General features: G+C 41.2%; 1 long non-coding RNA gene across 1 annotated transcript; it reads left to right on the forward strand.

Annotated features, from left to right (window-relative positions):
- Window positions 1-7,673: 7,673 nt before the first annotated feature.
- On the forward strand, window positions 7,674-9,568 carry LOC132471193 (uncharacterized). The gene is made up of 2 exons (XR_009528789.1): window positions 7,674-8,547; window positions 8,948-9,568. It is a non-coding gene; the product is annotated as an uncharacterized LOC132471193 (long non-coding RNA).
- The last annotated feature ends 5,484 nt before the right edge of the window (window positions 9,569-15,052 follow it).

The following is a 15,052-nucleotide window of genomic DNA, read 5'->3' on the forward strand; positions in this document are numbered from 1 at the left end:
GCAGTGGTGCTGCAGCCAGCCAAGGTACAGAGCCAACACAGGCAGGTCGTTACACTTTATTACCTGGGAACCTTCCCTCTGTCTGGGGGACGGGCCCCTGCAGATGGGGAGTGGGTGAGAAAGCGTCCGATAAGGGCCACTTCAGGCCATAAAGATAACACACACACACACGCACACTTGCACCCATGCTCACACACACGATGTTTGTATGCACGTAAAATCAATAATAATTTGCTCAGCGTAAATCCTTTTTTTTTAATCCCCTCAGGAGGTTTATTTAGAGACACATTAATGATAGTATTGTTAAAATAAAATACCAACTTAAATATGGCAGTGCACCTGAATACCTGCAATAACCTGTAACATAACAACCACATACAACTCATGAGTTGACTCAATTTCCTTTATAGATACTTTTTGGTTTGAAATAAGAAAGGGAATAACCGGTCATTAGCTCAGAGGTATAGGCTACTAGAAACTGCACTACAACTTTACTGATGACTCATGATGGGAGCTACACGAAGCGGCTTTTAAGGAGGGAATGACGTCCATATCTTTTTGAGGATCAGGGATAAAATCTAATCAGTTTGACTTCCCGTTCAGTAAAGCGTGCGGTGTCATCATGCCAAGTTACAGCATGCGTCCCACTGTCCTGACCTTCACCCGGCTGTAACGGCACACTTCTCTATTCCTGTTAATATTCCCACTTCGCTCCCAAACCGACCCCGCCCCCTCGACGAAGCCACATGCGTCAATACACTCGCGCACAGGTTCGGTACGGCTTGTTATGTATTCCTGCTGCGTGGCGCGTGGGTGCCTCCGAACACCTTTGATGTGGGCGGGAAGTTCACTCGTGTGTTGCCACCTCCGTTTATTCGGCTCGCGTCTTCGATCCGTTCTCACGGTTAAACCGAGACAGCCAGCCGGGTGAGTTGTGAAGAAGCCGTCGTGGCACGCTTTCGAGGTGCAGGGACACATGTCACATTAGGTCTGAACAGATACAGCTCACAGGAAGTTGTAGTGGCGGGTGGCGGATGCAATCAGGTTTCATGGTTTGGCGCCTCGCCTTTATGATAGGACCTTGTGTTGATCTGATGACTGTGGGAAGGCGCAAGGTCCACGTCCACGAGCGACACGAGCCAGAGCGCCATCCTTTATAAGCCCCCCCCCAGTATATGGAGGTGTGAGCACATCTGTGCGCTAGGGTGTCCAGATCCCAATTCACCAGAAGTGGGACAAAGACTACGTTTGTGCGGGACAAAGTGGGCAGGCCCGGTTTTACGTGAAATTACGCACACCTCCGAGCGGGGGCCCGGGGCGGGGGGGGGGGGGGGCGGCGCGCGACACAGCTATTTCATAAATGCAATGCGAGGTTGAGATCTCAATCATGGAATGTTGCCCTATGTCCCGAAATAGCGAACCAATCAAGTTGCGCCATTTTGGGAGGTTCACGTGTAGCATATACTAAATTACAATATAACATAATATTAATCCCGTTATATTCCTATATTTAGTTGTATTGAATTCACCGTTTCAATAGTTGTTTGTATCAATGTCCTCTAGAGGGGGCTGTTGATGAAGCCTCGTATCTATAGGCATGCCATTTGAGGCGCAAGTCGGTAGCCTAATTAAAGGGCTAGTGAACCCAAAACCGTTTTTTGGTTTTTAAACGTAGCAATATGGGTTATGTTGTTGTCAGCATAGTACTATCTTCCATTATATCAGTGTCACTAAAATAACTAGTAGACTGTCATTTAGAGAAAACAGGAGAAGAATATTTTGTTTTTACCAGTTTGTGAATAGGCAGCGTTTTATTTGTATCTCCGCATCCAAGAGAGGGTTAATCTTCTCGGACACTTTAAAGTATAACACCACGTTGTGTTGCGCATTTAATACACATCATTGCTCATTATAATACTCATACACACAACGACTGTACAACAAATATATTACAAAGTAGGCGTGGGTTGTAGCAATGGGATAACATGGTCCTTCCTAGACCACTGAACCCAAAAGCCTTTGTTTTATCATCAATTGAAGCATTTTCGAACCCCCGCTGGAAATATTCAGGTCTAATTATTATAACTTTATTCAAGACACAGGAAGGTCCACATAGACAGCACACTACATATATATACACATATACATATACGTACACATATATATATACGCATATAAATACACACACACACACACACACACACACACACACACACACACACACACACACACACACACACACACACACACACACACACACACACATGCATATATAAAACAATATAAAACATTTAAGAAGGAATGCAAATGAGGCATTATCAATTATAATACACACATAATTAAAACACATACAAGCTTCGGGTCCAATGTTTCCAGTAGCAAGATGTGTACCTTGTGTCACTCTGAGAGATATCAATTAGAGACACAATAATCGTGTTCATAGACCCAGTCAATCTGCCCATGAATCTATACATTACATTTCTCAGAACAGCATTGAAAGTGGGCACATTGTTTGTCACAAACATTTCACTGGCATTACCCCCCCTGGGAGTTTTAAGCAAAATTCTCAGAGCATCATTATATGCCACATGAAGTTTTTTCATTTTCGCTTTACTGTAATTACCCCACAGGTGGGCAGTATACATTGGAGTGCAATACGCTTTGAAGAGCGATATTTTAACATCAGTAGTAGGGCCCGACCGATTTATCGGCCTGCCGATTTAATCGGCCGATTATAGCCTTTTTGAAAATAATCGGCATCGGCCAAAAAGACGCAGATTACAACCGTTTTTTTTTTTGTTTTTTTTTAGAAATGTTATTGCGATTAGTATCCTGCAGATTGCGCTCCTACTCGCCTTGCTAACTAACAACTTTAGCTGGAGTAAAAAAGAGGAGATTGAATTTTACCATACAACATGAAAGCACGCTCGCTCAGGCAGCTGCACGCTCACCTCACCAATGTACACAAGACGCGTTGTTTGAGCATGTTGTGCCTGTTTTTCTTTAGGTCCCAGGCCATGTTAATTTGTTATACTGTAGACTAACGGTGAGACCATACTGCTCAGCACGCACGTGTTAGTCACTGCTCACAAGCGCAGCACATTGGGAGTTAGTTATTTATTTTACATTTTACATTACACTCATTTGACTGTAAATGTATTCTAAAACACTCAAAGGTTCTGCATTCAATTCACATATTCGTCAAAAGTGTTTAAAGTATATTTAAGGTAAAAAACTACGTTTTATATATATATATATATATATATTTTTTTTTTAATCGGCCGATTAAATCGTAATCGTAATTTTTCTCTGAAAATAATCGGCATCGGCACTCAAAAATCAATATCGGTCGGGCCCTAATCAGTAGTACACATGTGGAATTTGCGCGCCAGCATGTTTGCCTGCCCATACAGTATACCACACTGACGCTGCACATCATCATCATCATCATCATCATCATCATCATCATCATCATCATCATCATCATCACAGAGGTCATCTCTTATCACATGTCCCAGATATTTAACCTTCTTTACAACCAATAGCGGTTCACCTGCCAGTGAGAAAGAAGGAAAGACAAGCTTCCTATCCTCCTTGGTTCTAGCAATCAGTACCACACTCTTCATTGAGTTAAATTTGATATCATGCATTAAGCCATATTGAGAGCATATTCTAAGAAGCTGCTGCAGGCCAGCACTGGAGGGAGACAGTACCACCAAATCATCAGCGTAAAGCATATGATTAATGAGGCTATCCCCCACCAAACAGCCAGTTCTACACTCCTTTAGCTCTTCAGATAGATGATCAGATTGAATAGAAGCGGGGACAGAATTCCGCCCTGCCGCACTCCATTGGAGACATAGAAGGGTGTGGATACACTCATCCCCCACCTAACTTGCATAGTTTGGTGAGAGTACCAGAACTGCAGTCTCCTAATTATATAAGAGGGGACCCCTCGCTCAAGTAGTTTAGCAAACAGTTTCCCATGATTGATACGGTCAAAGGCTTTTGACGCATCCAGGAAACACATGAAGACTGTGCTATTTCGTGATCTGTACCTATGGACAATTTCTTTAAGTGCATAAATACACAGATCAGTTCCATGCTTACTCTTAAAGCCAAACTGGTTATCTGTTGATGCTATATAATCTGCAAGCCTATCCTTAAGGATCCCTTCTTGTACCTTGGACAGTATACTTGCAAGTGCAATAGGCCTATAGTTATCAATACTAGTTAATTGACCAGTCTTATTTTTAAATGCAGGTATCAACAAGACAGATAACATGGATCCTGAGAGTATGCCATGCTTTATTAACCCAGAAAAGCATAGAGCAAGTAACACTGAAATACTTTGGCTAGAGTATTTCAGATGTTCTGCTGTTATTTTATCCTGCCCACAGGCTTTGTTTATTTTTAGTTTCTCAATAGCATAAGATACTTCATCTGGCCTGATGACTACACCATCACTGTGAGGTATTTCACCTATGTTAAACACATCACTCTTCACACAGTTAAAAATGTTCTCATAGTGTCTCCTCCATAGCTCTGCAATGTTTTCAGGTTCAGTAATGCCATCAATGCTAGAAGGCAGTGGCATCTTGCTGTTGTTTACCACCTTCACCTCCTTCCAGAACTCATATACATTATTAATTTGTAACTTTTTCGCCATAGAGTTCGCCCTCATAGTCTGCTCATTTCTTTTTATAAAACGCACAGCATATTTAAATCTAGCATTAGTCCGTACCTTGTGCTCACAGACTGGGCCATGCCTCAGTTTGCCTGCTAAAACCCATCTTCTAAAAGCATCTTTTGCCTCCATATGAACTGCATGAACATAGTCATTCCACCCTGGTCTCACAATATGTTGTTTCACCACTTTTCTTCTCAGTGGTCCACTTCCAACAACTAGACAGTTCACAATTTTATCATACATTGCACACAGGTCATTATTATGACTTACATTCTTACAGTTGATATTCCCACACATAATTGCATCAACAGGTAACTCAATAATTCCTAAGTACACATCAGTCAGTAACTTGTAATATTGCAGGTCAACATCTGTGAGCCTAGCCCAGTCCAGCGTCTCACTTGGTTTATGGCTGTCATTACAGACAAGCTCAGGTAGGCCCTTGATGTTAATGAACATAGAGACCGGAATATGATCTCCAGTGGCCATACCATATAAGATCTCAGCCTCCTCTATACAAGCATGTGCATCAAATGTAGACATACAGTGGTCCAACCAGGATGTAGTATGCCAAGCTTCACTCACATGTCTATAACTATCAGCTGGCAATAGTTCCTTACTGGACAGAATCACCTTGTTATCTTTGCAGAATTGTGTCAGGTGTTGACCAAACAATGAGTTAGTATCTGATATATCAGCATTCAGATCCCCCAAGACAAATATGGATGTATACTCACTTTCCCTTATATATGACCCAATAAAAGCAAGCTTATTCAAGTACTCATCTTCATTTTTGTGACATTCATATGGAGTGTATACATTTAAGATTATAAAAACATTCTTATCCTGCACCACCTTGATTCCTATGCACCAATCCACATCTAACCTGATCACAGTGACCAATGAGTCAAGTTTCTTATGCCAGAATATAGCCACACCACCTGGGATCCTGCCACGCAGAATTCTGGTGTTAAGGTCTGTCGTAGATTCCCCTGCTCCATGGAAATCATTATGCACAGTGTTCAGTTTATCCAGACAACAAACCACATCCGCATGCTCAAAGAGTTTGTCAATAACAATGCGTTGGGCTCTCGCTCCAGCGCCCTGTCCAAGTCGCAGACCACGGGAGTTATAAGACACAACTCTCATAGCAGTTCATCATTGTTTATCATGCACAGGAAGCCCTAGGCTCAGGCGCACTCATCCCTGTGCCATGTGCTGCTATAACACCTGCCCCTACCGCAGCCCCAGGACGTTGCTTGTGCTTGCCATGTTTTCTGTAAAAACTCCAACTTAATATTGTTGTCCTAAAAAAGTATTTTAAGTTTTTAAGACTTGAAAAAATAAATTATTCATATTTGACTTCAAAATGTAAGTAATTCCAGCAAACCATGCATTTTTTATGTCTCAACAGCATTTTGTAAGTTACCACGACTTATTTCCTTCAGTTGGGATGCACAACCTGTGCACAACAAGTGAAAAAGTTCTAGCAACTCGTATGTCCTCGTCGTAAAATGCGGGAAAGCCAACTTTCCGAGTTGAGGTTTGTTACCTGAACTCACACGAGTGACGAGTCATGTTTTGTCAGGGCTGGAGACAACACAGGCAAGTTTTAACCTTCTTTCCAATTAGACTTGGGCCGAATCTCGATTCTTCCCCTTGCCCCTTTTGCTTTGTCTTTGTCTTTGTCTTAACCCTAGCACTTGCAAGTGTAAGGGCCAAGGGCTGAGATCTTTCCCCTATGAAATGAGACGCCACTCGGTTTCGGGTACGTCATCATTCATCGTCGCCAGCTGGCTGCCCCGTCACCAGAGCGCCGAAACGCCAATAAAAGCCAGAGAAGAAGAGCGATATATATATATATATATCTTAGATGCTGCCGCCATCGTTGAAGAGTTGAGGGTTTGTGTAGCATAGTGGTGAAACGGATCAGTGTGTCCACGGTTCGGTTCAGATAACCGTTTTGGGCCTCGGTTTCGGATACGGTTCGGATCATGTCCGTGATAGTAAAAAGGCGGACTTTTTTTTGACGGAGGGTTTGGGGGAGAAACACAAAAATGAATGAGACCCACAGGCTATTTGCAATGTGTTAATTGACTGCAATCAGACAACTTGCAAGGCTTTTTTGTGCAATAAATGTTCCCCTAAATGCATTTGAAAACATGGTGCACTGAGTGTAACATGTAAGGGATAACGGCCGACGAGGCTTAGAACTCTGGCGACGAGCGCAACGAAGTTTAAAGCCCAGTTTGTTTTGAACGCTGACAGGCTGAAGGGAGGGGCGGGAAAAGTCTCATTGGCTCGGGCAGCACTGGAGAGAATGCATTCCGCTGGGTCCTAAACACCATTTTTGTATCGGACGTAGGCTACAGTAGGCAAAATACGCTACATAAGGCAATGCCTTCATGAAACCGAAATCCGCGGATCTCCAGAATGCTCCGAACTGTGGTAAACGAACCGAACGGATTCGGATACAATTCGAATCCGCTGCAGCAGGCCTAGCATCTAGCTGGCAAGCTACCATATAAGCCAATGGAGTGGTGGTATACGCGCTAATTGTATCCTAAAACTACCGTTTGAAAGCTTCAGTTAAGACCTACAATACTATGCATCGTTCGTGTAGCACATTTCAGATCAAACCGAGTCATTATAAACATATAAAAAGTTGTGTAGATAGCTGTAAAATATTCCTCGCATCAAGCAGCCATGTTTTTTTTTAAATTCCCGGTTTCGCTATGTGCTCTGGGATAGCCCTTGGAGGAGCAAGTGAGCTCTCAAATCATCTTAAAAATAAGGGGTACATAGCACTCAATCTTATCCCTTAATCTTGATCAAATTGGGTATTGAGACACCACTAGCTCTCACATGAACGCGCAACTTCAAGGGTAAGGGGGGAGATAAGGGGTAAGGGGAAGTATTGAGATTGGGCCTTGAAGTGTGAGTTTTTTCATGAATGTGAATATAATACACGATAAATAAGTGGATAAGGTATGCATTTTCACTGACGATAGTATGACCCTAAACAGAATAAATAATGCTCGCCGTCGCCGTTAGCTTTAGCTTATCGCAAGCTAGGACGAGGCCTGCGGTGCTTTTCTCGGTATGTTCAAGCAGCAAACAGCGCAGTCGTGCGAGAACGGCGCTGCAGTCCTTTCAGACCGGCAAGTTCAAATACTCGGTATTCTACTAGACATATCTCGTTATTGCAAGAATACAGTAGCATACACTTCTAGCTATGTGTAACTAACTGTTAAATTAAGGAAGCTGTAGGACGGTTTTCCACGCCGTACGATTACACTTTTTTTCAATGGAGTCTGGTGGCTTATAAGCTCCAAGTCACCAGACTCCATTGGAAAAAAAACAGATTTTACGGCGTGTAAGACCGGTCTACAGCTGCCTTAATTAAACGGTTAGTTTGTGGGTTCTATTGTGTGGTTGTTGTATTTCAGTGGATACTAATGAATACTAGCGTTTTCGCTGGGACATGTTGTGCTTTTCAGCCGTTCAGCCAGGCGGGCGCGTGCATGCGGGCACACCATATATAGTATTATGCTTCATTCAGTGATGCACTAAATTGTGTGATTAAATTTGTTTAGTCCTCTACCTACAGTAAGTTAATAAAAACGAATGAATTAAACTAAGAAATTGGACGAAATATATCAGATAAACTCACCATTGACGTTTTCCTGTTTGCTCTCTACTTTAGTACATGTTACTTTGATTTTGTAGTAATGTTTTTTATCCATCTCTTTGTGTTTAAGACAAATTACATAACAGGACACAGACAGACCGCAGCATTGAAGGGCCTTCCTTTATTTCTCCGTGAGAGTCACGAGAAGCTGTTCAGGAATTGTCTGGTGAGTGGTCATTAGTAGCAACCGTCACTTGGATTATACTGTTACTAACAATATTGTAAAATAGACTGCTTGGATCATAATGTTTATTCTGTTATTGACTTTAACCTCTCTGCCCTTTATTTTCATCCAGTTTATCAATTCCAATGTTCTCCTTGCCCTCTTTATGTCAATGCATTAAGTGTCGTAAAAAGCTGTACTTCGTTGGCTATTACTTTATTTAGTCTGAAACTTACGAGATGGAAATGTTCTGTTTTTTAACATAAGTGTCTCAAGGTAAAATAAATATAATATTTTTTATAGTTATTTGAGAGTAAGAGCTTATTCTGAGCCATAGGAATTTAAAGACAAACCTTTTGTTTCATTTATTAATCATACATTTGTCTATGTCTGTCATCACAAGGATACTGACCCAGAAGAGGAGAAGACAAGGGGTCTCAAAGTGGGGATACTTTCTGTGATGGAGGATCAAAGTTCTGCTCCTGCAAGACTTAAAAATGTAGCTGTGGTTTTAGAAGAACATATCGTCTTACAAGACCTCCCTGACCTGCCAACGGCCCTTGCGTTGCTCTTTGGGCCGATATACGCTCTGAACATCCAGTTTCCCAAGGAACTGCGATACACCTTTGAAATGTTTCAAAAGATCTTTTTGGAGCTGGGGACAGATCTCTCTGCAAGAGTCAGATCCCTCAAAAACAAACTTCTTCTGTAACCCTGTGTCAGAACCTAATGTTGAGCTGCAAGTTCTGTTGAAAACAAACTTGTTGGGCCTGTTTTAAATTGTTAATGTTCATGCTGCCCTTTTGTATATTTACTTATTTTACTCAGTCCCCCAAATATCTATTCTCTTCCTGTCTATAGGAATAATGCTGTATTATGCATTTTAATACAGCACGTGCTGATATTCCAATGTTTTAAGAAAGCAACTGTTTCACCTGATCGGGTGAGCTATTGGTCTTCTGTGCTTTTGCACAGCACTTGAGACATGCAAGACATGTTCAATAAAAAAAGAATTGAATTGAGATATTATAGCCCCTGTAATTTCGTTCATGCATGATGTATTATATATAGAGTTACTGCAAGTTGAAGTTGAGTTATGAGTATGGCTTTAAAGTTTTCATATTTCAAAGTTATTGCAAGTTTGAGAATTCAAGATGACTAAGGATTTAAAGTATTCATAACTTAAAAATTTCCCAGGACTAGGTGGAGAGATTATCTCAACACTGGCCTGGGAACGCCTCGGGATCCCCCCGTCAGAGCTGGTCAATGTGGCCCGGGAAAGGGAAGTCTGGGGCCCCCTGCTTGAGCTGCTCCCCCCGCGACCCGACCCCGGATAAGCGGTCGAAAATGAGATGATGAGATAACTTAAAATGTCAAGTTACCGCAAAGTAAACATAAGTCGAGATGACTTGGGTTTCAAAGTTTTCTTAATTTAGAATTATGAGTTACCGCAACTTAGACTTAAGTCAGGATGATTAAGGATTTAAAGTAGTTTCAACTCAAAATTACGAGTTACTGCAACTTAGACTTAAGTCAAGATGACTAAGGTTTTAGCTGGCTCCTCAGCGACGGCCAACGCCGAGGCCCCGGGCGCAGGCTTCCTGTGACTTGGTCCGTGGAGCTGGGCCCCCTCACAGGTCATGATAGTGGCTGCATTCCCCTTGCTGGAACTGGGTTGCTCAATCACACTCAGGCGTTGGTTAATGTCTGTGGTTATTCGACAAAGGTTCTCACATACAGTCGACTGCTCACTCACAGCATTTTTCATGGAGGCTATCTCTACACTTAGGCGTTCAATCTTACTAACCAGGCAAGAGACATCAAGGCTATTAAAAGTCACTGGTGGTAAATCATCCAAGTGATAGGACACAAAGCGAGGAACATCCTCACCAACCTCATTCAGTAGTTTCAGACAACTCTTAACATTGTTGGCATCTTTCTGTAGTCCTTTGTAAGCTACACAGCGCTGCCCCGTGCCAGGACACAGTTCAAACAGGGCCTTCTTGGAGCTTTCAATCCACTCTGATCCAAAGTGATTTACAGCCATCAGGATAATGTCATCCTGAGGCACAGTCTTCAGTTTGACAGCAAGGAAACTTAACAGTTCATCTTCCACGATAGTTTTGCCATCAATAGTGGTGTAGATCTCAGGTTTAATCCTTTGTTTGATAAGACGCCGTGCGGCTGTGTCAACATCGGCGGCCATCTTAGATCTATAGAATATAAGAGCACCTTGTAAATAAATGGAACATGGCTGTGTCACGTTAAAATTGTACCGGGGGCGAAAATTGTACCGGCCTACGTCATCAGTTGTTGATAACTTGACAACTGATTTGATTGGGTTGTCCGTTGCCGGGCAGGTTTCAAAAAACATTCGGCTCATGTTTCCAAAGACAAAATAACATAATACAGATAACGGATCGCTAGATAACACTTGTTTTTACTTTATATTTGTATTGTATTGAATTGTTTAATCGAATTTAGCTAGTAAACTGAGTGTTTAAAGCAGGTTTCAAAAACCATTCGCGCTCATGTACCGAACACCAAATAATATAATACAGATAACGGATCGCTAGATAACACTTGTTTTTACTTTATATTTGTATTGTATTGAATTGTTTAATCGAATTTAGCTAGTAAACTGAGTGTTTAAAGCAGGTTTCAATAACCTGTCTTGTCACGCTCAATGAAGGAGTGCAATGAACGAGCATGAAAGTTCGCGAATGTTCAAGAACCTTCCTACGTCATTCGACGCGATCGCCCGTTGCCAGGCAACAGACGATCGCGTCGTCTGTTGCCAGTCAGGTTTGGAATTTGTCAACAACTGATGACGTAGGCCGGTACAATTTTCGCCCCCGGTACAATTTTAACGTGACAGGTGGCATAAAAAAAATATCAAAAGTGAAGTGAAGTCTTACAGTTCACTTCACTTCAATAAATAAGAAAATGAGTTGCTATGAAAGCAAAAAACATAACACACATAACAAATTAACCATTAGAGAGACACTTTAACAGCATTTAATTAAAATAGAGTCGCAAAGCCTATCAGAGATGATACCCCTCCCATACGTCTGACCCTAACTGTAGTGCCCCTGGGCACTAATGAGGGACCTTCGACATTGTGGATATGCCAATCAGGGATTATACATGCAATGTCTTAAACATAGTATAAAATGAGATCTCATCAATGGAAAACGATGTACAAGTGGGTGTTGTTCTCTGTCAAAAACTCTACAAATACAAACACTTTGAGTCATAGCCTCCAGTTATATTCACCGCTGATCACACACTCCTCCAGAGCATAAACTCAAACACAACATGCGCAGGATTATATTGTAGCATTAAATTCATATTCAGAAAGTGTTAACAATTAACATTCAAAATGTTTTGTTTTACTTTATTTATACAGGCGTTGTCTTATGGAGTTGTCGTGATCTCCGACTCATTCATTTAAATTCAGGGCATGTATTAGATTGGTGCTGTTGGTGATGACTGAGGTCACAGAGGCCAGTTTTTCAGTTTCAGATCGATTTTTCATGTTTGCTTGTATTAAAGTAAAAATCTCATTTATTTTCACGTAATCTTTGTCTGTTAAGTCACTGTCCATCACTGAATGAGTGCATGCTTATGGACCACTGGTGAAAGCCCTTGCATTTGAAGGTTTACAAATGTAACAAACTGGGAGTTGGTGTCATCACAGTTTATATCTCCCGGAAAAAGGATCTTTAAGGACCTGTTGATTTATTGTTTGTATTTTCTCCTCTTTCAAGGTGCGAGCAATTCAAAACGTGCAAAGGTTGGACATAGAGGGAATGGGAACAGTGCTATTGTGTTTGATTGTGCAATGCAATACTCAAACAGTTCATATTTTGAGTAACCTGGTGTCTGATACATCCATTTGTCTTACTATCTTTGTAACAAACTCCCATTTGTCACCTTACAAGCTGAAACCTTACTAACAATGTTTTGTGTTTTCTTTGATGGCAAAGTAAAAAAGCTCCCATTTCTTCAAAGACCACTGACATCTCTGGCCATCGACAGTCTTGATGATGTCATTTAATCATGCTTCACATATTCATCATAAAAGAATGGCAGACGGATCAGAAAGTCATATTCACTGTGGCCCTAAAAAGAGCATACATACACGTACATTTCTTCAACCTTTTCACAATAAATGCAAAACAAAAGCATCTTGACATTCCAGGGGCATGTTAACAGAACAAAACATGCAAACAAACAAAGATGCAAACAGAATTCTTAGGTTAACTCCTTGGGAGTATTTGCTCTTAATCCCCCATCCTTGTAGATGTTTAAAGAGAACATCAACCTTAAAGCCCTCCAGCCCTCCCCCAGGGGGCTTATGAGGCTGCATGTCGGCCAGCACAAAGCCTCAGCACAACAAAATTCATTCTAGGGAGAGTAGGGAACGTACACAGAGAAGGAACAACACCCACACACGATCACAAACTGGTCGACACGAAGCCCTTCTTTATAGAACTCTGTCCAAAACGCATATTTATGAAAACGTTGTGTCTCTAGGGCTGTTTGTCCTACTACTTTAGAAACATCGGGGTGCAATATGGCAGGCTCTGATGCAGAGGACCATATCCCTAGAGTAGATTGAAGGGGCCCATCACAAGGAGAACAAAAACATAATACTTTGTGTGATCTTCTTTTCATAAGATCATACAGATACACACTGCTCCGGCTTTAATGAGGCATTAGATCGCTCTGCAGAATGATATTTTTAGATTCTCAGATATAAATATTGTTCTTTTTTGTTAAGGCTGTGAAAGGGTATCTTTATTAATAATAATAATAAAGATTTGTTGCCCCGACTCTGGCCCTTCATAAGATGTCTGAACTTATTGCTCCGCTATCTTATTCCGAAGTAATTGTTTTAGGTGATTTTTAACCTTTAAGATTAGTTAACCAATGCATCACAGGTCTTAAAGAGCTTTCACGACCTGCACCTTAACCAGCTAATAAATGAACCCACTCTCCCTAATTTAAAAGACATTTCTCATTCCACTTTATTTTTTATTGATCTCATATTCTGAAATAGACCAGACAAATATGTTGCAAAGGAAGATTCAGATCTTGGTATTAGCGATCATTGTCCCTTCATTTGCATTCGGGACTGAAGATCGAGCTGACGGGTGTCAACCAAATGGAATTTTAAGCATTTCAACGAATAGTCCTTTTCAGGTGACCTATCTCTCAGTGACATAGCTGATACTCTCACAATTGCTGAATAATGAGATGGCTTTCAATCCATTTACTGAGCCCAATGATATCTGCTCTGCTTTCAATCCGTTTACTGAGCCCAATGATATCTGCTCTGCTTTCAATCCGTTTACTGAGCCCAATGATATCTGCTCTGCTTTCAATCCGTTTACTGAGCCCAATGATATCTGCTCTGCTCTCTCTACATTTTGCTGCAGCAGGATTCCTTTCTGAAAACACTGTCCCTGCCACTGACTCACAAGAAAATGACAACACATTCCCCGCCACCTCAATTCATCCCGCTGATAGCTGTGCTAGCTTGTTACCACTAGATTTACCTCAGGTGTACAATGCCCTGAGAAGCATTGACCTCAGAAAGGCCACTGGTAATGACAAGCTGGACCGATTCTTTTTGAAAACCTCAGCAACTGTCATTTCACCAACCTCTTCAATCTCTCCATAACAACTGGTGTTATTCCTGCAACTTGGAGAACAGCACTTGTTCTTCCATTACATAAGGGCGGTGGCAAGCTAACATGAACAAATATAGACCAATCTCAAAGCTATCCTGTCTTTCAAAAATTCTTGAATAAATTGTAAATGCTCCACTTAAATCACTTTTATCTAAATTCTCTATCTTGAGTCCATTTCAATCAGGCTTCAGACTAGGGGTGTGCACGGGTACACGTCTAACCGGTTAGTAAATCATAACCGTTTAGGAAAAATCTGTAAACGAAAACCGTAAGAAAAAAAAAATCACTGTGCCATTGTTTCAATGGGAATCACGACGGTCCATACTTTCAACATAAAGTGTACATATTTATAATTCGAAATTCGCCCCAGCCTTTATACCACAGATACTATACGGTCTATAGCATATACCTCGTTTTCTGATTACAGTTTAATGAAACAGTAAGCTGACAACATCCTAATTAACACCGCAACTGCAAATGAACTACACGTCCTAAATTGTACCAAAACAAAATGAATGTTATTCTCCAAAGCCAGGAACATAGATTTTAACAGTCTACAACTCTGTTCTAAAATAGGTACTGTTCTGGAAAGAGTCACCAGCTACAAGTATCTAGGAATTTGGCTGGATGAAAAGCTTGACTTTAAAACACATGTTGATCTGCTTGTGAAAAAGATCATAATGAAACTGAGATTACGCTACAGAAACAAATGTAGTTTTACTAACTTTGACAGGAAGCGTATTATTGAGGCCCTTTACGTATCTGTTTTAGACTATGGTGACATAATTTATGGAAATGCATCTCACAGC

The sequence above is a fragment of the Gadus macrocephalus genome, chromosome 13 (assembly GCF_031168955.1).
Source record: "Gadus macrocephalus chromosome 13, ASM3116895v1".
In the NCBI taxonomy this organism is placed as follows: Eukaryota; Metazoa; Chordata; class Actinopteri; order Gadiformes; family Gadidae; genus Gadus; species Gadus macrocephalus.